The following is a 16301-nucleotide window of genomic DNA, read 5'->3' as shown; positions in this document are numbered from 1 at the left end:
CCTGTCGCAAAGGACACCGATACACAACCATCACCAAACAATGTGCAACAATATGATGCATGCATGAAACATAGCAATATGAGTGTGTTGGGCTAATGCAACTAAAACCAGAAGGGTTTGAACAAATTTGAATCAAGGATTCAAATTTCAAATTCAAATATGGCCTTTTAAAGTGCTTTTCCTTGTTCTGCTTAAAACATCAATTTAACTTGTTTGATCATGCATGAAAATAGTACAGATGGATAGATTGGATTTTTCTGATCATTTTTCATATATAATTTGTCCAATTTGGAGTTACAGAATAAAAGTTATGAATTTTTGAAGTTTAAATAATATTCTGGAATTTCCTGATTTAAATTAAATCCAGAAATTAGTTACTGCGTCAGCCTGACGTCAGTGTGACGTCAGCAGGTCAACGGGACAGGTCTGGGTCAAACCTGACAGTGGGTCCCGCATGTCAGGGTGATTATTTTAATTAAGATTTGATTAAAACTAATCCTGTATAATTAGCAGGGCTGGGCCCCACCTGTCATTGACTTAGGGGAGTCAACCAGGGCCCACCCGTGGTCAAAGTCAAAGCCGGTGACACCGGCGTTTAGCCGCCGGCGAGCCAGACGCGGCGGCGGGAGTGGTTTTGGCCATTTCGGCCACCAAAGGGGCCGCGGAGACCACCGGAGTGGAGCTGAGGACAAACCGCAGCTCTTGGCGGAGTCCGTTGGGGTCGGGGTGGCCGGAGTTGGCACCGGCGATGACTTTGGCGGCCACCGGGGTTCGGTCGAGGATGAACTTGGCGCTAGAGGGGTCGGTGAGGCTCGTGGAGTGGCTAGCTAGGTGCTGTGGGACTCGGTGAGTAAGATGGACACCATCTTGTGGCCGGAGTGTGGCCGGAAGCACGTCGGCGACGACGTCCGCGACGGCGCGTGCGGGTGAGCTTGGTGCACTCGCTGTGGTGCTCGAGAGAGAGAAAGAGAGGAAGGGAAAGTTAGCCCAGCTCACTGCGGTCTTGATGGAAAGGACGGCGTGGTCGGGGACGAGCTGCTGCGGCGGCGACGGCGAAGGGGATCTCCGGCGATGGCGGTTCGGGCGAGGTTGGTGCGGCGGCTTTGAGGCACGCGAGCGCTCGGGGCTCGGCTAGCTCGAAGGAGTAGAGGGCGGCGGAGCTTCTGGACAGGGTGGCGCGGCGTGGAGACGACGGGGAGCACGGCTACAGCGGTGGTGCGGCGACGGTGGCGTCGGCCATGGCGTGGGAGCGCGAGGGAGAGGAACTGGGGGCGAATGGAGGTGTCCAGGAGGGTCGGGCGCGACGTGGAGCTCGTCCAGGCCATCAGGGCGGCGAGAGGGGGAGGCCGGGCGGCGTGCAGCTGCGTGGCGAGCTGCGGTGCCGCCGCCGAGCACCTTGGCTGCCTGCCTGGCAAGCCAAGCAGCTCGCTGGAGCGGTGGCCGGGCTGGGCCGGCCAGGTGGGCTGGCTGGTGGGCCTGTGGTGGCGCCAGGTAAGTTTTCCCCTTTTTTTCTGTTTCTGTTTTATTTAATATATATCTGCAACTTTGTTGAATTTAATAAAATACCTAGGCAACTTCAAAAATCACCAAACCATTCCTGGCCCATAGTTGGATTATTTCCAACATGAAACATTTTAGTTTGGAGATATTTGAGCATTTAAATATTTTATATTATTTTAAATGCCCAAATTAAAATATTTATGATTTAATTCAAAAACCCTAGGATGGCCTAGGAAAATGTGCACCACTTTTGGCAGAGGTTCTGAACCAAGACAAAAATGATGGGCATTTTAGAAGGGCATTTCAGGTTCATTGAAAAATTATTTTAGTAACCCTAGTTGGTTTCAGAGGGGACTGGGGGTTCTGTCATCCCCATTTCAAGTTTCTGATGAAAGAGTAAACATGATGCAACACTCTAATGCATGACTAGCTAGGGTGTGACAGGCCGTCTTTGTAGCGGACGTGGGAGTGGGAAGCATAAGGGATGAAGCCGGGGGTAACATGTCGGATGCGATCATACCAGCACTAAAGCACCGGACCCCATCAGAACTCCGAAGTTAAGCGTGCTTGGGCGAGAGTAGTACTAGGATGGGTGTCCTCCTGGGAAGTCCTCGTGTTGCATTCCCTTTCTTAATTATTTTTGTACGTACGTGAGGAACAGAACGCACGTGCGTGATATATATTAAGCCTGTCATCATATTTTTGACATTTGCGATATGTTTTAGCTCGGAGCTCATTAGTCACGCGTCTAGGGAGAGTTGGGGCGCGAAAAGCGCGTTCTGAAAGGGGTGTAAAATACGTGTTGCTGCGGTATAGAGGGAGGGGTGGAAATCGTGGTAAACTCGTCTTCGTAGTTGAGCGAGAGAGTAAATAGTATAGGGCATTATCCATTAGTAGGCGACGGTTGTAATGGTAGTAGGAATGTACGGCCGTCTTTGTAGCGGACGTGGGAGTGGGAAGCATAAGGGATGAAGCCGGGGGTAACATGTCGGATCGGATGCGATCATACCAGCACTAAAGCACCGGATCCCATCAGAACTCCGAAGTTAAGCGTGCTTGGGCGAGAGTAATACTAGGATGGGTGACCTCCTGGGAAGTCTTCGTGTTGCATTCCCTTTTTTAATTATTTTTGTACGTACGTGAGGAACAGAACGCATGTGCGTGATATATATTAAGCCAGTCATAATATTTTTGACATTTGCGATATGTTTTAGCTCGGAGCTCATTAGTCACGTGTCTAGGGAGAGTTGGGGCGCGAAAAGCGCGTTCTGAAAGGGGTGTAAAATACGTGTTGCTACGGTATAGAGGGAGGGGTGGAAATTGTGGTAAACTCGTCTTCGTAGTTGAGCGAGAGAGTAAGTAGTATAGGGCATTATCCATTAGTAGGCGACGGTTGTAATGGTAGTAAGAATGTAGGGCCGTCTTTGTAGCGGACGTGGGAGTGGGAAGCATAAGGGATGAAGCCGGGGTTAACATGTCCGATGTGATCATACCAGCACTAAAGCACCGGATCCCATCAAAACTCCAAAGTTAAGCATGCTTGGGCGAGAGTAGTACTAGGATGGGTGACCTCCTGGGAAGTCCTCGTGTTGCATTCCCTTTTTTAATTATTTTTGTACATACGTGAGGAACAGAACGCACGTGCGTGATATATATTAAGTCTGTCATCATATTTTTGACATTTGCGATATGTTTTAGCTCGGAGCTCATTAGTCACGCGTCTAGGGAGAGTTGGGGCGCAAAAAGCGCGTTCTGAAAGGGGTGTAAAATACGTGTTGCTGCGGTATAGAGGGAGGGGTGGAAATCGTGGTAAACTCGTCTTCGTAGTTGAGCGAGAGAGTAAGTAGTATAGGGCATTATCCATTAGTAGGCGACGGTTGTAATGGTAGTAAGAATGTACGGCCGTCTTTGTAGCGGACGTGGGAGTGGGAAGCATAAGGGATGAAGCCGGGGGTAACATGTTGGATGCGATCATACCAGCACTAAAGCACCGGATCCCATCAGAACTCCGAAGTTAAGCGTGCTTGGGCGAGAGTAGTACTAGGATGGGTGACCTCCTAGGAAGTCCTCGTGTTGCATTCCCTTTTTTAATTATTTTTGTACGTACGTGAGGAACAGAACGCACGTGCGTGATATATATTAAGCCTTCATCATATTTTTGACATTTGTGATATATTTTAGCTCGGAGCTCATTAGTCATGCGTCTAGGGAGAGTTGGGGCGCGAAAAGCACGTTCTGAAAGGGGTGTAAAATACGTGTTGCTGCGGTATAGAGGGAGGGGTGGAAATCATGGTAAACTCGTCTTCGTAGTTGAGCGAGAGAGTAAGTAGTATAGGGCATTATCCATTAGTAGGCGACGGTTGTAATGGTAGTAAGAATGTACTGCCGTCTTTGTAGCGGACGTGGGAGTGGGAAGCATAAGGGATGAAGCCGGGGGTAACATGTCGGATGCGATCATACCAGCACTAAAGCACCGGATCCCATCAGAACTCCGAAGTTAAGCGTGCTTGGGCAAGAGTATTACTAGGATGGGTGACCTCCTGGGAAGTCCTCGTGTTGCATTCCCTTTTTTAATTATTTTTGTACGTATGTGAGGAACAGAACGCACGTGCGTGATATATATTAAGCCTGTCATCATATTTTTGACATTTGCGATATGTTTTAGCTCGGAGCTCATTAGTCACGCGTCTAGGGAGAGTTGGGGCGCGAAAAGCGCGTTCTGAAAGGGGTGTAAAATACGTGTTGCTGCGGTATAGAGGGAGGGGTGGAAATCGTGGTAAACTCGTCTTCGTAGTTGAGCGAGAGAATAAGTAGTATAGGGCATTATCCATTAGTAGGCGACGGTTGTAATGGTAGTAAGAATGTACGGCCGTCTTTGTAGCGGACGTGGGAGTGGGAAGCATAAGGGATGAAGCCGGGGGTAACATGTCGGATCGGATGCGATCATACCAGCACTAAAGCACCGGATACCATCAGAACTCTGAAGTTAAGCGTGCTTGGGCGAGAGTGGTACTAGGATGGGTGACCTCCTGGGAAGTCCTCGTGTTGCATTCCCTTTTTTAATTATTTTTGTACGTACGTGAGGAACAGAACGCACGTGCGTGATATATATTAAGCCTGTCATCATATTTTTGACATTTGCGATATGTTTTAGCTCGGAGCTCATTAGTCACGCGTCTAGGGAGAGTTGGGGCGCGAAAAGCGCGTTCTGAAAGGGGTGTAAAATACGTGTTGCTGCGGTATAGAGGGAGGGGTGGAAATCGTGGTAAACTCGTCTTCGTAGTTGAGCGAGAGAGTAAATAGTATAGGGCATTATCCATTAGTAGGCGACGGTTGTAATGGTAGTAAGAATGTACGGCCGTCTTTGTAGCGGACGTGGGAGTGGGAAGCATAAGGGATGAAGCCGGGGGTAACATGTCGGATCGGATGCGATGATACCAGCACTAAAGCACCGGATCCCATCAGAACTCCGAAGTTAAGCGTGCTTGGGCGAGAGTAGTACTAGGATGGGTGACCTCCTGGGAAGTCCTCGTGTTGCATTCCCTTTTTTAATTATTTTTGTACGTACGTGAGGAACAGAACGCACGTGCATGATATATATTAAGCCTGTCATCATATTTTTGACATTTGCGATATGTTTTAGCTCGGAGCTCATTAGTCACGTGTCTAGGGAGAGTTGGGGCGCGAAAAGCGCGTTCTGAAAGGGGTGTAAAATACGTGTTGCTGCAGTATAGAGGGAGGGGTGGAAACCGTGGTAAACTCGTCTTCGTAGTTGAGCGAGAGAGTAAGTAGTATAGGGCATTATCCATTAGTAGGCGACGGTTGTAATGGTAGTAAGATTGTAGGGCCGTCTTTATAGCGGACGTGGGAGTGGGAAGCATAAGGAATGAAGCCGGGGGTAACATGTCTGATGCGATCATACCAGCACTAAAGCACCGGATCCCATCAGAACTCCGAAGTTAAGCGTGCTTGGGCGAGAGTAGTACTAGGATGGGTGACCTCCTGGGAAGTCCTCGTGTTGCATTCCCTTTTTTAATTATTTTTGTATGTACGTGAGGAACAGGACGCACGTGCGTGATATATATTAAGCCTGTCATCATATTTTTGACATTTGCGATATGTTTTAGCTCGGAGCTCATTAGTCACGCGTCTAGGGAGAGTTGGGGCGCGAAAAGCGCGTTCTGAAAGGGGTGTAAAATACGTGTTGCTGCGGTATAGAGGGAGGGGTGGAAATCGTGGTAAACTCGTCTTTGTAGTTGAGCGAGAGAGTAAATAGTATAGGGCATTATCCATTAGTAGGCGACGGTTGTAATGGTAGTAAGAATGTACGGCCGTCTTTGTAGCGGACGTGGGAGTGGGAAGCATAAGGGATGAAGCTGGGGGTAACATGTCGGATCGGATGCGATCATACCAGCACTAAAGCACCGGATCCCATCAGAACTCCGAAGTTAAGCGTGCTTGGGCGAGAGTAGTACTAGGATGGGTGACCTCCTGGGAAGTCCTCGTGTTGCATTCCCTTTTTTAATTATTTTTGTACGTACGTGAGGAACAGAACGCACGTGCGTGATATATATTAAGTCTGTCATCATATTTTTGACATTTGCGATATGTTTTAGCTCGGAGCTCATTAGTCACGCGTCTAGGGAGAGTTGGGGCGCAAAAAGTGCATTCTGAAAGGGGTGTAAAATACGTGTTGCTGCGGTATAGAGGGAGGGGTGGAAATCGTGGTAAACTCGTCTTCGTAGTTGAGCGAGAGAGTAAGTAGTATAGGGCATTATCCGTTAGTAGGCGACGGTTGTAATGGTAGTAAGAATGTACGGCCGTCTTTGTAGCGGACGTGGGAGTGGGAAGCATAAGGGATGAAGCTAGGGCTAACATGTTGGATGCGATCATACCAGCACTAAAGCACCGGATCCCATCAGAACTCCGAAGTTAAGCGTGCTTGGGCGAGAGTAGTACTAGGATGGGTGACCTCCTAGGAAGTCCTCGTGTTGCATTCCCTTTTTTAATTATTTTTGTACGTACGTGAGGAACAGAACGCACGTGCGTGATATATATTAAGCCTGTCATCATATTTTTGATATTTGCGATATGTTTTAGCTCGGAGCTCATTAGTCACGCGTCTAGGGAGAGTTGGGGCGCGAAAAGCGCGTTCTGAAAGGGGTGTAAAATACGTGTTCCTGCGGTATAGAGGGAGGGGTGGAAATCATGGTAAACTCGTCTTCGTAGTTGAGCGAGAGAGTAAGTAGTATAGGGCATTATCCATTAGTAGGCGACGGTTGTAATGGTAGTAAGAATGTACGGCCGTCTTTGTAGCGGACGTGGGAGTGGGAAGCATAAGGGATGAAGCCGGGGGTAACATGTCGGATGCGATCATACCAGCACTAAAGCACCCGATCCCATCAGAACTCCGAAGTTAAGCGTGCTTGGGCGAGAGTAGTACTAGGATGGGTGACCTCCTGGGAAGTCCTCGTGTTGCATTCCCTTTTTTAATTATTTTTGTACGTACGTGAGGAACAGAACGCACGTGCGTGATATATATTAAGCCTGTCATCATATTTTTGACATTTGCGATATGTTTTAGCTCGGAGCTCATTAGTCACGCGTCTAGGGAGAGTTGGGGCGCGAAAAGCGCGTTCTGAAAGGGGTGTAAAATACGTGTTGCTGCGGTATAGAGGGAGGGGTGGAAATCGTGGTAAACTCGTCTTCGTAGTTGAGCGAGAGAATAAGTAGTATAGGGCATTATCCATTAGTAGGCGACGGTTGTAATGGTAGTAAGAATGTACGGCCGTCTTTGTAGCGGACGTGGGAGTGGGAAGCATAAGGGATGAAGCCGGGGGTAACATGTCGGATCGGATGCGGTCATACCAGCACTAAAGCACCGGATACCATCAGAACTCTGAAGTTAAGCGTCCTTGGGCGAGAGTGGTACTAGGATGGGTGACCTCCTGGGAAATCCTCGTGTTGCATTCCCTTTTTTAATTATTTTTGTACGTACGTGAGGAACAGAACGCACGTGCGTGATATATATTAAGCATGTCATCATATTTTTGACATTTGCGATATGTTTTAGCTCGGAGCTCATTAGTCATGCGTCTAGGGAGAGTTGGGGCGCGAAAAGCGCGTTCTGAAAGGGGTGTAAAATACGTGTTGCTGCGGTATAGAGGGAGGGGTGGAAATCGTGGTAAACTCGTCTTCGTAGTTGAGCGAGAGAGTAAATAGTATAGGGCATTATCCATTAGTAGGCGACGGTTGTAATGGTAGTAAGAATGTACGGCCGTCTTTGTAGCGGACGTGGGAGTGGGAAGCATAAGGGATGAAGCCGGGGGTAACATGTCGGATCGGATGCGATGATACCAGCACTAAAGCACTGGATCCCATCAGAACTCCGAAGTTAAGCGTGCTTGGGCGAGAGTAGTACTAGGATGGGTGACCTCCTTGGAAGTCCTCGTGTTGCATTCCCTTTTTTAATTATTTTTGTACGTACGTGAGGAACAGAACGCACGTGCGTGATATATATTAAGCCTGTCATCATATTTTTGACATTTGCGATATGTTTTAGCTCGGAGCTCATTAGTCACGTGTCTAGGGAGAGTTGGGGCGCGAAAAGCGCGTTCTGAAAGGGGTGTAAAATACGTGTTGCTGCGGTATACAGGGAGGGGTGGAAACCGTGGTAAACTCGTCTTCGTAGTTGAGCGAGAGAGTAAGTAGTATAGGGCATTATCCATTAGTATGCGACGGTTGTAATGGTAGTAAGAATGTAGAGCCGTCTTTATAGCGGACGTGGGAGTGGGAAGCATAAGGGATGAAGCCGGGGGTAACATGTCTGATGCGATCATACCAGCACTAAAGCACTGGATCCCATCAGAACTCCGAAGTTAAGCGTGCTTGGGCGAGAGTAGTACTAGGATGGGTGACCTCCTAGGAAGTCCTCGTGTTGCATTCCCTTTTTTAATTATTTTTGTACGTACGTGAGGAACAGAACGCACGTGCGTGATATATATTAAGCCTGTCATCATATTTTTGACATTTGCGATATGTTTTAGCTCGGAGCTCATTAGTCACGCGTCTAGGGAGAGTTGGGGCGCGAAAAGCGCGTTCTGAAAGGGGTGTAAAATACGTGTTGCTGCGGTATAGAGGGAGGGGTGGAAATCGTGGTAAACTCGTCTTCGTAGTTGAGCGAGAGAGTAAATAGTATAGGGCATTATCCATTAGTAGGCGACGGTTGTAATGGTAGTAAGAATGTACGGCCGTCTTTGTAGCGGACGTGGGAGTGGGAAGCATAAGGTATGAAGCCGGGGGTAACATGTCGGATCGGATGCGATCATACCAGCACTAAAGCACCAGATCCCATCAGAACTCCGAAGTTAAGCATGCTTGGGCGAGAGTAATACTAGGATGGGTGACCTCCTGGGAAGTCTTCGTGTTGCATTCCCTTTTTTAATTATTTTTGTACGTACGTGAGGAACAGAACGCATGTGCGTGATATATATTAAGCCTGTCATCATATTTTTGACATTTGCGATATGTTTTAGCTCGGAGCTCATTAGTCACGTGTCTAGGGAGAGTTGGGGCGCGAAAAGCGCGTTCTGAAAGGGGTGTAAAATACGTGTTGCTACGGTATAGAGGGAGGGGTGGAAATTGTGGTAAACTCGTCTTCGTAGTTGAGCGAGAGAGTAAGTAGTATAGGGCATTATCCATTAGTAGGCGACGGTTGTAATGGTAGTAAGAATGTAGGGCCGTCTTTGTAGCGGACGTGGGAGTGGGAAGCATAAGGGATGAAGCCGGGGTTAACATCTCCGATGTGATCATACCAGCACTAAAGCACCGGATCCCATCAAAACTCCGAAGTTAAGCGTGCTTGGGCAAGAGTAGTACTAGGATGGGTGACCTCCTGGGAAGTCCTCGTGTTGCATTCCCTTTTTTAATTATTTTTGTACGTACGTGAGGAACAGAACGCACGTGCGTGATATATATTAAGTCTGTCATCATATTTTTGACATTTGCGATATGTTTTAGCTCGGAGCTCATTAGTCACGCGTCTAGGGAGAGTTGGGGCGCAAAAAGCGCGTTCTGAAAGGGGTGTAAAATACGTGTTGCTGCGGTATAGAGGGAGGGGTGGAAATCGTGGTAAACTCGTCTTCGTAGTTGAGTGAGAGAGTAAGTAGTATAGGGCATTATCCATTAGGAGGCGACGGTTGTAATGGTAGTAAGAATGTACGGCCGTCTTTGTAGCGGACGTGGGAGTGGGAAGCATAAGGGATGAAGCCGGGGGTAACATGTTGGATGCGATCATACCAGCACTAAAGCACCGGATCCCATCAGAACTCCGAAGTTAAGCGTGCTTGGGCGAGAGTAGTACTAGGATGGGTGACCTCCTAGGAAGTCCTCGTGTTGCATTCCCTTTTTTAATTATTTTTGTACGTACGTGAGGAACAGAACGCACGTGCGTGATATATATTAAGGCTGTCATCATATTTTTGACATTTGCGATATGTTTTAGCTCGGAGCTCATTAGTCACGCGTCTAGGGAGAGTTGGGGCGCGAAAAGCGCGTTCTGAAAGGGGTGTAAAATACGTGTTGCTGCGGTATAGAGGGAGGGGTGGAAATCGTGGTAAACTCGTCTTCGTAGTTGAGCGAGAGAGTAAATAGTATAGGGCATTATCCATTAGAAGGCGACGGTTGTAATGGTAGTAAGAATGTACGGCCGTCTTTGTAGCGGACGTGGGAGTGGGAAGCATAAGGGATGAAGCCGGGGGTAACATGTCGGATCGGATGCGATGATACCAGCACTAAAGCACCGGATCCCATCAGAACTCCGAAGTTAAGCGTGCTTGGGGGAGAGTAGTACTAGGATGGGTGACCTCCTGGGAAGTCCTTGTGTTGCATTCCCTTTTTTAATTATTTTTGTACGTACGTGAGGAACAGAACGCACGTGCGTGATATATATTAAGCCTGTCATCATATTTTTGACATTTGCGGTATGTTTTAGCTCGGAGCTCATTAGTCACGCGTCTAGGGAGAGTTGGGGCGCGAAAAGCGCGTTCTGAAAGGGTGTAAAATACGTGTTGCTGCGGTATAGAGGGAGGGGTGGAAATCGTGGTAAACTCGTCTTCGTAGTTGAGCGAGACAGTAAGTAGTATAGGACATTATCCATTAGTAGGCGACAGTTGTAATGGTAGTAAGAATGTACGGCCGTCTTTGTAGCGGACGTGGGAGTGGGAAGCATAAGGGATGAAGCCGGGGGTAACATGTCGGATCCGATCATACCAGCACTAAAGCATTGGATCCCATCAGAACTCCGAAGTTAAGCGTGCTTGGGCGAGAGTAGTACTAGGATGGGTGACCTCCTGGGAAGTCCTCATGTTGCATTCCCTTTTTTAATTATTTTTGTACGTACGTGAGGAACAGAACGCACGTGCGTGATATATATTAAGCCTGTCATCATATTTTTGACATTTGCGATATGTTTAGCTCGGAGCTCATTAGTCACGCGTCTAGGGAGAGTTGGGGTGCGAAAAGCGCGTTCTGAAAGGGGTGTCAAATACGTGTTGCCGCGGTATAGACGGAGGGGTGGAAATCGTGGTAAACTCGTCTTCGTAGTTGAGCGAGAGAGTAAGTAGTATAGGGCATTATCCATTAGTAGGCGACGGTTGTAATGGTAGTAAGAATGTACGGCCGTCTTTGTAGCGGATGTGGGAGTGGGAAGCATAAGGGATGAAGCCGGGGGTAATATGTTGGATGCGATCATACCAGCACTAAAGCATCGGATCCGATCAGAACTCCAAAGTTAAGCGTGCTTGGGCGAGAGTAGTACTAGGATGGGTGACCTCCTGGGAAGTCCTCGTGTTGCATTCCCTTTTTTAATTATTTTTGTACGTACGTGAGGAACAGAACGCACGTGCGTAATATATATTAAGCCTGTCATCATATTTTTGACATTTGCGATATGTTTAGCTCGGAGCTCATTAGTCACGCGTCTAGAGAGAGTTGGGGCGCGAAAAGCGCGTTCTGAAAGGGGTGTAAAATACGTGTTGCCGCGGTATAGAGGGAGGGGTGGAAATCGTGGTAAACTCGTCTTTGTAGTTGAGCGAGAGAGTAAGTAGTATAGGGCATTATCCATTAGTAGGCGACGGTTGTAATGGTAGTAAGAATGTACGGCCGTCTTTGTAGCGGACGTGGGAGTGGGAAGCATAAGGGATGAAGCCGGGGGTAACATGTTGGATGCGATCATACCAGCACTAAAGCACCGGATCCGATCAGAACTCCGAAGTTAAGCGTGCTTGGGCGAGAGTAGTACTAGGATGGGTGACCTCCTGGGAAGTCCTCGTGTTGCATTCCCTTTTTTAATTAATTTTGTACGTACGTGAGGAACAGAATGCACATGCGTGATATATATTAAGCCTGTCATCATATTTTTGACATTTGCGATATGTTTTAGCTCGGAGCTCATTAGTCACGCATCTAGGGAGAGTTGGGGCGCGAAAAGCGCGTTCTGAAAGGGGTGTAAAATACGTGTTGCTGCGGTATAGAGGGAGGGGTGGAAATCGTGGTAAACTCGTCTTCGTAGTTGAGCGAGAGAGTAAGTAGTATAGGGCATTATCCATTAGTAGGTGACGGTTGTAATGGTAGTATGAATGTACGGCCGTCTTTGTAGCGGACGTGGGAGTGGGAAGCATAAGGGCTGAAGCCGGGGGTAACATGTTGGATGCGATCATACCAGCACTAAAGCACCGGATCCCATCAGAACTCCGAAGTTAAGCGTGCTTGGCGAGAGTAGCACTAGGATGGGTGACCTCCTGGGAAGTCCTCGTGTTGCATTCCCTTTTTTAATTATTTTTGTACGTACGTGAGGAACAGAACGCACATGCGTGATATATATTAAGCCTGTCATCATATATTTGACATTTGCGATATGTTTTAGCTCGGAGCTCATTAGTCACGCGTCTAGGGAGAGTTGGGGCGCGAAAAGCGCGTTCTGAAAGGGGTGTAAAATACGTGTTGCTGCGGTATAGAGGGAGGGGTGGAAATCGTGGTAAACTCGTCTTCGTAGTTGAGCGAGAGAGTAAGTAGTATAGGGCATTATCCATTAGTAGGTGACGGTTGTAATGGTAGTAAGAATGTACGGCCGTCTTTGTAGCGGACGTGGGAGTGGGAAGCATAAGGGATGAAGCCGGGGGTAACAAGTTGGATGCGATCACACCAGCACTAAAGCACTGGATCCCATCAGAACTCCGAAGTTAAGCGTGCTTGGGCGAGAGTAGTACTAGGATGGGTGACCTCCTGGGAAGTCCTCGTGTTGCATTCCCTTTTTTAATTATTTTTGTACGTACGTGAGGAACAGAACGCACGTGCGTGATATATATTAAGCCTGTCATCATATTTTTGACATTTGCGATATGTTTTAGCTCGGAGCTCATTAGTCACGCGTCTAGGGAGAGTTGGGGCGCGAAAAGCGCGTTTTGAAAGGGGTGTAAAATACGTGTTGCCGCGGTATAGAGGGAGGAGTGGAAATCATGGTAAACTCGTCTTCGTAGTTGAGCGAGAGAGTAAGTAGTATAGGGCATTATCCATTAGTAGGCGACGGTTGTAATGGTAGTAAGAATGTACGGCCGTCTTTGTAGCGGACGTGGGAGTGAGAAGCATAAGGGATGAAGCCGGGGGTAACATGTCGGATGCGATCATACCAGCACTAAAGCACCGGATCCCATCAGAACTCCGAAGTTAAGCGTGCTTGGGCGAGAGTAGTACTAGGATGGGTGACCTCCTGGGAAGTCCTCGTGTTGCATTCCCTTTTTTAATTATTTTTGTACGTACGTGAGGAACAGAACGCACGTGCGTGATATATATTAAGCCTGTCATCATATTTTTGACATTTGCGATGTGTTTAGCTCGGAGCTCATTAGTCACGCATCTAGGGAGAGTTGGGGCGCGAAAAGCGCGTTCTGAAAGGGGTGTAAAATACGTGTTGCCGCGGTATAGAGGGAGGGGTGGAAATCGTGGTAAACTCGTCTTCGTAGTTGAGCGAGAGAGTAAGTAGTATAGGGCATTATCCATTAGTAGGTGACGGTTGTAATGGTAGTAAGAATGTACGGCCGTCTTTGTAGCGGACGTGGGAGTGGGAAGCATAAGGGATGAAGCCGGGGGTAACATGTTGGATGCGATCATACCAGCACTAAAGCACCGGATCCCATCAGAACTCCAAAGTTAAGCGTGCTTGGGCGAGAGTAGTACTAGGATGGGTGACCTCCTGGGAAGTCCTCGTGTTGCATTCCCTTTTTTAATTATTTTTGTACGTACGTGAGGAACAGAACGCACATGCGTGATATATATTAAGCTTGTCATCATATTTTTGACATTTGCGATATGTTTTAGCTCGGAGCTCATTAGTCACGCGTCTAGGGAGAGTTGGGGCGCGAAAAGCGCGTTCTGAAAGGGGTGTAAAATACGTGTTGCTGCGGTATAGAGGGACGGGTGGAAATCGTGGTAAACTCGTCTTCGTAGTTGAGCGAGAGAGTAAGTAGTATAGGGCATTATCCATTAGTAGGTGACGGTTGTAATGGTAGTAAGAATGTACGGCCGTCTTTGTAGCGGACGTGGGAGTGGGAATCATAAGGGATGAAGCCGGGGGTAACATGTTGGATGCGATCATACCAGCACTAAAGCACCGGATCCCATCAGAACTCCGAAGTTAAGCGTGCTTGGGCGAGAGTAGTACTAGGATGGGTGACCTCCTGGGAAGTCCTCGTGTTGCATTCCCTTTTTTAATTATTTTTGTACGTACGTGAGGAACAGAACGCACATGCGTGATATATATTAAGCATGTCATCATATTTTTGACATTTGCGATATGTTTATCTCGGAGCTCATTAGTCACGCGTCTAGGGAGAGTTGGGGCGCGAAAAGCGCGTTCTGAAAGGGGTGTAAAATACGTGTTGCTGCGGTATAGAGGGAGGGGTGGAAATCGTGGTAAACTCGTCTTCGTAGTTGAGCGAGAGAGTAAGTAGTATAGGGCATTATCCATTAGTAGGTGACGGTTGTAATGGTAGTAAGAATGTACGGCCGTCTTTGTAGCGGACGTGGGAGTGGGAAGCATAAGGGATGAAGCCGGGGGTAACATGTTGGATGCGATCATACCAGCACTAAAGCACTGGATCCCATCAGAACTCCGAAGTTAAGCATGCTTGGGCGAGAGTAGTACTAGGATGGGTGACCTGCTGGGAAGTCCTCGTGTTGCATTCCCTTTTTTAATTATTTTTGTACGTACGTGAGGAACAGAACGCACGTGCGTGATATATATTAAGCCTGTCATCATATTTTTGACATTTGCGATATGTTTTAGCTCGGAGCTCATTAGTCACGCGTCTAGGGAGAGTTGGGGCGCGAAAAGCGCGTTCTGAAAGGGGTGTAAAATACGTGTTGCTGCGGTATAGAGGGAGGGGTGGAAATCGTGGTAAACTCGTCTTCGTAGTTGAGCGAGAGAGTAAGTAGTATAGGGCATTATCCATTAGTAGGCGACGGTTATAATGGTAGTAAGAATGTACGGCCGTCTTTGTAGCGGACGTGGGAGTGGGAAGCATAAGGGATGAAGCCGGGGGTAACATGTTGGATGCGATCATACCAGCACTAAAGCACCGGATCCCATCAGATCTCCGAAGTGAAGCGTGCTTGGGCGAGAGTAGTACTAGGATGGGTGACCTCCTGGCAAGTCCTCGTGTTGCATTCCCTTTTTTAATTATTTTTGTACGTACGTGAGGAACAGAACGCACGTGCGTGATATATATTAAGCCTGTCATCATATTTTTGACATTTGCGATATGTTTTAGCTCGGAGCTCATTAGTCACGCGTCTAGGGAGAGTTGGGGCACGAAAAGCGCGTTCTGAAAGGGGTGTGAAATACGTGTTGCTGCGGTATAGAGGGAAGGGTGGAAATCGTGGTAAACTTGTCTTCATAGTTGAGCGAGAGAGTAAGTAGTATAGGGCATTATCCATTAGTAGGCGACGGTTGTAATGGTAGTAAGAATGTACGGCCGTCTTTGTAGCGGACGTGGGAGTGAGAAGCATAAGGGATGAAGCCGGGGGTAACATGTCGGATGCGATCATACCAGCACTAAAGCACCGGATCCCATCAAAACTCCGAAGTTAAGCGTGCTTGGGCGAGAGTAGTACTAGGATGGGTGACCTCCTGGGAAGTCCTCGTGTTGCACTCCCTTTTTTAATTATTTTTGTACGTACGTGAGGAACAGAACACACGTGCGTGATATATATTAAGCCTGTCATCATATTTTTGACATTTGCGATATGTTTTAGCTCGGAGCTCATTAGTCACGCGTCTAGGTAGAGTTGGGGCGCGAAAAGCGCGTTCTGAAAGGGGTGTAAAATACGTGTTGCTGCGGTATAGAGGGAGGGGTGGAAATCGTGGTAAACTCGTCTTCGTAGTTGAGCGAGAGAGTAAGTAGTATAGGGCATTATCCATTAGTAGGCGACGGTTGTAATGATAGTAAGAATGTACGGCCGTCTTTGTAGCGGATGTGGGAGTGGGAAGCATAAGGGATGAAGCCGGGGGTAACATGTTGGATGCGATCATACCAGCACTAAAGCACTGGATCCCATCAGAACTCCGAAGTTAAGCGTGCTTGGGCGAGAGTAGTACTAGGATGGGTGACCTCCTGGGAAGTCCTCGTGTTGCATTCCCTTTTTTAATTATTTTTGTACGTACGTGAGGAACAGAACGCACGTGCGTGATATATATTAAGCCTGTCATCATATTTTTGACATTTGCGATATGTTTTAGCTCGGAG

At 47.9% G+C, this 16301-nt stretch overlaps 30 non-coding genes across 30 annotated transcripts; all 30 read left to right on the top strand.

Annotated features, from left to right (window-relative positions):
* Nucleotides 1-2006: 2006 nt before the first annotated feature.
* LOC123109743 (5S ribosomal RNA) lies at nucleotides 2007-2125 on the top strand. Its single transcript, XR_006452983.1, has one exon. It is a non-coding gene; the product is annotated as a 5S ribosomal RNA (ribosomal RNA).
* Nucleotides 2126-2495: 370 nt separating this feature from the next.
* On the top strand, nucleotides 2496-2614 carry LOC123109771 (5S ribosomal RNA). The gene has a single exon (XR_006453014.1). It is a non-coding gene; the product is annotated as a 5S ribosomal RNA (ribosomal RNA).
* A 365-nt stretch (nucleotides 2615-2979) lies between these two features.
* Nucleotides 2980-3098, top strand: LOC123108883 (5S ribosomal RNA). The gene has a single exon (XR_006452224.1). It is a non-coding gene; the product is annotated as a 5S ribosomal RNA (ribosomal RNA).
* A 365-nt stretch (nucleotides 3099-3463) lies between these two features.
* On the top strand, nucleotides 3464-3582 carry LOC123109469 (5S ribosomal RNA). Its single transcript, XR_006452696.1, has one exon. It is a non-coding gene; the product is annotated as a 5S ribosomal RNA (ribosomal RNA).
* A 364-nt stretch (nucleotides 3583-3946) lies between these two features.
* On the top strand, nucleotides 3947-4065 carry LOC123109853 (5S ribosomal RNA). Its single transcript, XR_006453096.1, has one exon. It is a non-coding gene; the product is annotated as a 5S ribosomal RNA (ribosomal RNA).
* A 370-nt stretch (nucleotides 4066-4435) lies between these two features.
* On the top strand, nucleotides 4436-4554 carry LOC123108749 (5S ribosomal RNA). The gene has a single exon (XR_006452075.1). It is a non-coding gene; the product is annotated as a 5S ribosomal RNA (ribosomal RNA).
* Nucleotides 4555-4924: 370 nt separating this feature from the next.
* On the top strand, nucleotides 4925-5043 carry LOC123109459 (5S ribosomal RNA). Its single transcript, XR_006452686.1, has one exon. It is a non-coding gene; the product is annotated as a 5S ribosomal RNA (ribosomal RNA).
* Nucleotides 5044-5408: 365 nt separating this feature from the next.
* LOC123109476 (5S ribosomal RNA) lies at nucleotides 5409-5527 on the top strand. The gene has a single exon (XR_006452703.1). It is a non-coding gene; the product is annotated as a 5S ribosomal RNA (ribosomal RNA).
* A 370-nt stretch (nucleotides 5528-5897) lies between these two features.
* On the top strand, nucleotides 5898-6016 carry LOC123108678 (5S ribosomal RNA). The gene has a single exon (XR_006452003.1). It is a non-coding gene; the product is annotated as a 5S ribosomal RNA (ribosomal RNA).
* Nucleotides 6017-6381: 365 nt separating this feature from the next.
* LOC123109468 (5S ribosomal RNA) lies at nucleotides 6382-6500 on the top strand. Its single transcript, XR_006452695.1, has one exon. It is a non-coding gene; the product is annotated as a 5S ribosomal RNA (ribosomal RNA).
* A 365-nt stretch (nucleotides 6501-6865) lies between these two features.
* LOC123109703 (5S ribosomal RNA) lies at nucleotides 6866-6984 on the top strand. The gene has a single exon (XR_006452945.1). It is a non-coding gene; the product is annotated as a 5S ribosomal RNA (ribosomal RNA).
* A 370-nt stretch (nucleotides 6985-7354) lies between these two features.
* On the top strand, nucleotides 7355-7473 carry LOC123108912 (5S ribosomal RNA). The gene has a single exon (XR_006452258.1). It is a non-coding gene; the product is annotated as a 5S ribosomal RNA (ribosomal RNA).
* Nucleotides 7474-7843: 370 nt separating this feature from the next.
* Nucleotides 7844-7962, top strand: LOC123109797 (5S ribosomal RNA). The gene has a single exon (XR_006453042.1). It is a non-coding gene; the product is annotated as a 5S ribosomal RNA (ribosomal RNA).
* Nucleotides 7963-8327: 365 nt separating this feature from the next.
* On the top strand, nucleotides 8328-8446 carry LOC123109784 (5S ribosomal RNA). The gene has a single exon (XR_006453030.1). It is a non-coding gene; the product is annotated as a 5S ribosomal RNA (ribosomal RNA).
* A 370-nt stretch (nucleotides 8447-8816) lies between these two features.
* Nucleotides 8817-8935, top strand: LOC123108790 (5S ribosomal RNA). Its single transcript, XR_006452116.1, has one exon. It is a non-coding gene; the product is annotated as a 5S ribosomal RNA (ribosomal RNA).
* Nucleotides 8936-9300: 365 nt separating this feature from the next.
* On the top strand, nucleotides 9301-9419 carry LOC123108804 (5S ribosomal RNA). The gene has a single exon (XR_006452133.1). It is a non-coding gene; the product is annotated as a 5S ribosomal RNA (ribosomal RNA).
* Nucleotides 9420-9784: 365 nt separating this feature from the next.
* On the top strand, nucleotides 9785-9903 carry LOC123109466 (5S ribosomal RNA). Its single transcript, XR_006452693.1, has one exon. It is a non-coding gene; the product is annotated as a 5S ribosomal RNA (ribosomal RNA).
* Nucleotides 9904-10273: 370 nt separating this feature from the next.
* On the top strand, nucleotides 10274-10392 carry LOC123108711 (5S ribosomal RNA). The gene has a single exon (XR_006452038.1). It is a non-coding gene; the product is annotated as a 5S ribosomal RNA (ribosomal RNA).
* Nucleotides 10393-10756: 364 nt separating this feature from the next.
* On the top strand, nucleotides 10757-10875 carry LOC123108851 (5S ribosomal RNA). Its single transcript, XR_006452188.1, has one exon. It is a non-coding gene; the product is annotated as a 5S ribosomal RNA (ribosomal RNA).
* A 364-nt stretch (nucleotides 10876-11239) lies between these two features.
* LOC123108728 (5S ribosomal RNA) lies at nucleotides 11240-11358 on the top strand. The gene has a single exon (XR_006452055.1). It is a non-coding gene; the product is annotated as a 5S ribosomal RNA (ribosomal RNA).
* Nucleotides 11359-11722: 364 nt separating this feature from the next.
* On the top strand, nucleotides 11723-11841 carry LOC123109644 (5S ribosomal RNA). Its single transcript, XR_006452880.1, has one exon. It is a non-coding gene; the product is annotated as a 5S ribosomal RNA (ribosomal RNA).
* Nucleotides 11842-12206: 365 nt separating this feature from the next.
* LOC123108836 (5S ribosomal RNA) lies at nucleotides 12207-12324 on the top strand. Its single transcript, XR_006452170.1, has one exon. It is a non-coding gene; the product is annotated as a 5S ribosomal RNA (ribosomal RNA).
* Nucleotides 12325-12689: 365 nt separating this feature from the next.
* Nucleotides 12690-12808, top strand: LOC123109637 (5S ribosomal RNA). Its single transcript, XR_006452871.1, has one exon. It is a non-coding gene; the product is annotated as a 5S ribosomal RNA (ribosomal RNA).
* A 365-nt stretch (nucleotides 12809-13173) lies between these two features.
* LOC123109804 (5S ribosomal RNA) lies at nucleotides 13174-13292 on the top strand. The gene has a single exon (XR_006453049.1). It is a non-coding gene; the product is annotated as a 5S ribosomal RNA (ribosomal RNA).
* A 364-nt stretch (nucleotides 13293-13656) lies between these two features.
* On the top strand, nucleotides 13657-13775 carry LOC123109509 (5S ribosomal RNA). Its single transcript, XR_006452736.1, has one exon. It is a non-coding gene; the product is annotated as a 5S ribosomal RNA (ribosomal RNA).
* A 365-nt stretch (nucleotides 13776-14140) lies between these two features.
* Nucleotides 14141-14259, top strand: LOC123109688 (5S ribosomal RNA). Its single transcript, XR_006452931.1, has one exon. It is a non-coding gene; the product is annotated as a 5S ribosomal RNA (ribosomal RNA).
* Nucleotides 14260-14623: 364 nt separating this feature from the next.
* LOC123108625 (5S ribosomal RNA) lies at nucleotides 14624-14742 on the top strand. The gene has a single exon (XR_006451951.1). It is a non-coding gene; the product is annotated as a 5S ribosomal RNA (ribosomal RNA).
* A 365-nt stretch (nucleotides 14743-15107) lies between these two features.
* LOC123108682 (5S ribosomal RNA) lies at nucleotides 15108-15226 on the top strand. The gene has a single exon (XR_006452008.1). It is a non-coding gene; the product is annotated as a 5S ribosomal RNA (ribosomal RNA).
* Nucleotides 15227-15591: 365 nt separating this feature from the next.
* On the top strand, nucleotides 15592-15710 carry LOC123108620 (5S ribosomal RNA). Its single transcript, XR_006451947.1, has one exon. It is a non-coding gene; the product is annotated as a 5S ribosomal RNA (ribosomal RNA).
* Nucleotides 15711-16075: 365 nt separating this feature from the next.
* On the top strand, nucleotides 16076-16194 carry LOC123109456 (5S ribosomal RNA). The gene has a single exon (XR_006452683.1). It is a non-coding gene; the product is annotated as a 5S ribosomal RNA (ribosomal RNA).
* The last annotated feature ends 107 nt before the right edge of the window (nucleotides 16195-16301 follow it).

This window comes from Triticum aestivum, chromosome 5A (genome assembly GCF_018294505.1).
Source record: "Triticum aestivum cultivar Chinese Spring chromosome 5A, IWGSC CS RefSeq v2.1, whole genome shotgun sequence".
NCBI classification, from domain to species: Eukaryota; Viridiplantae; Streptophyta; class Magnoliopsida; order Poales; family Poaceae; genus Triticum; species Triticum aestivum.
The sequence above is the reverse complement of the archived record's forward strand: the minus strand, read 5'-3'. Positions and strand labels throughout refer to the sequence as shown.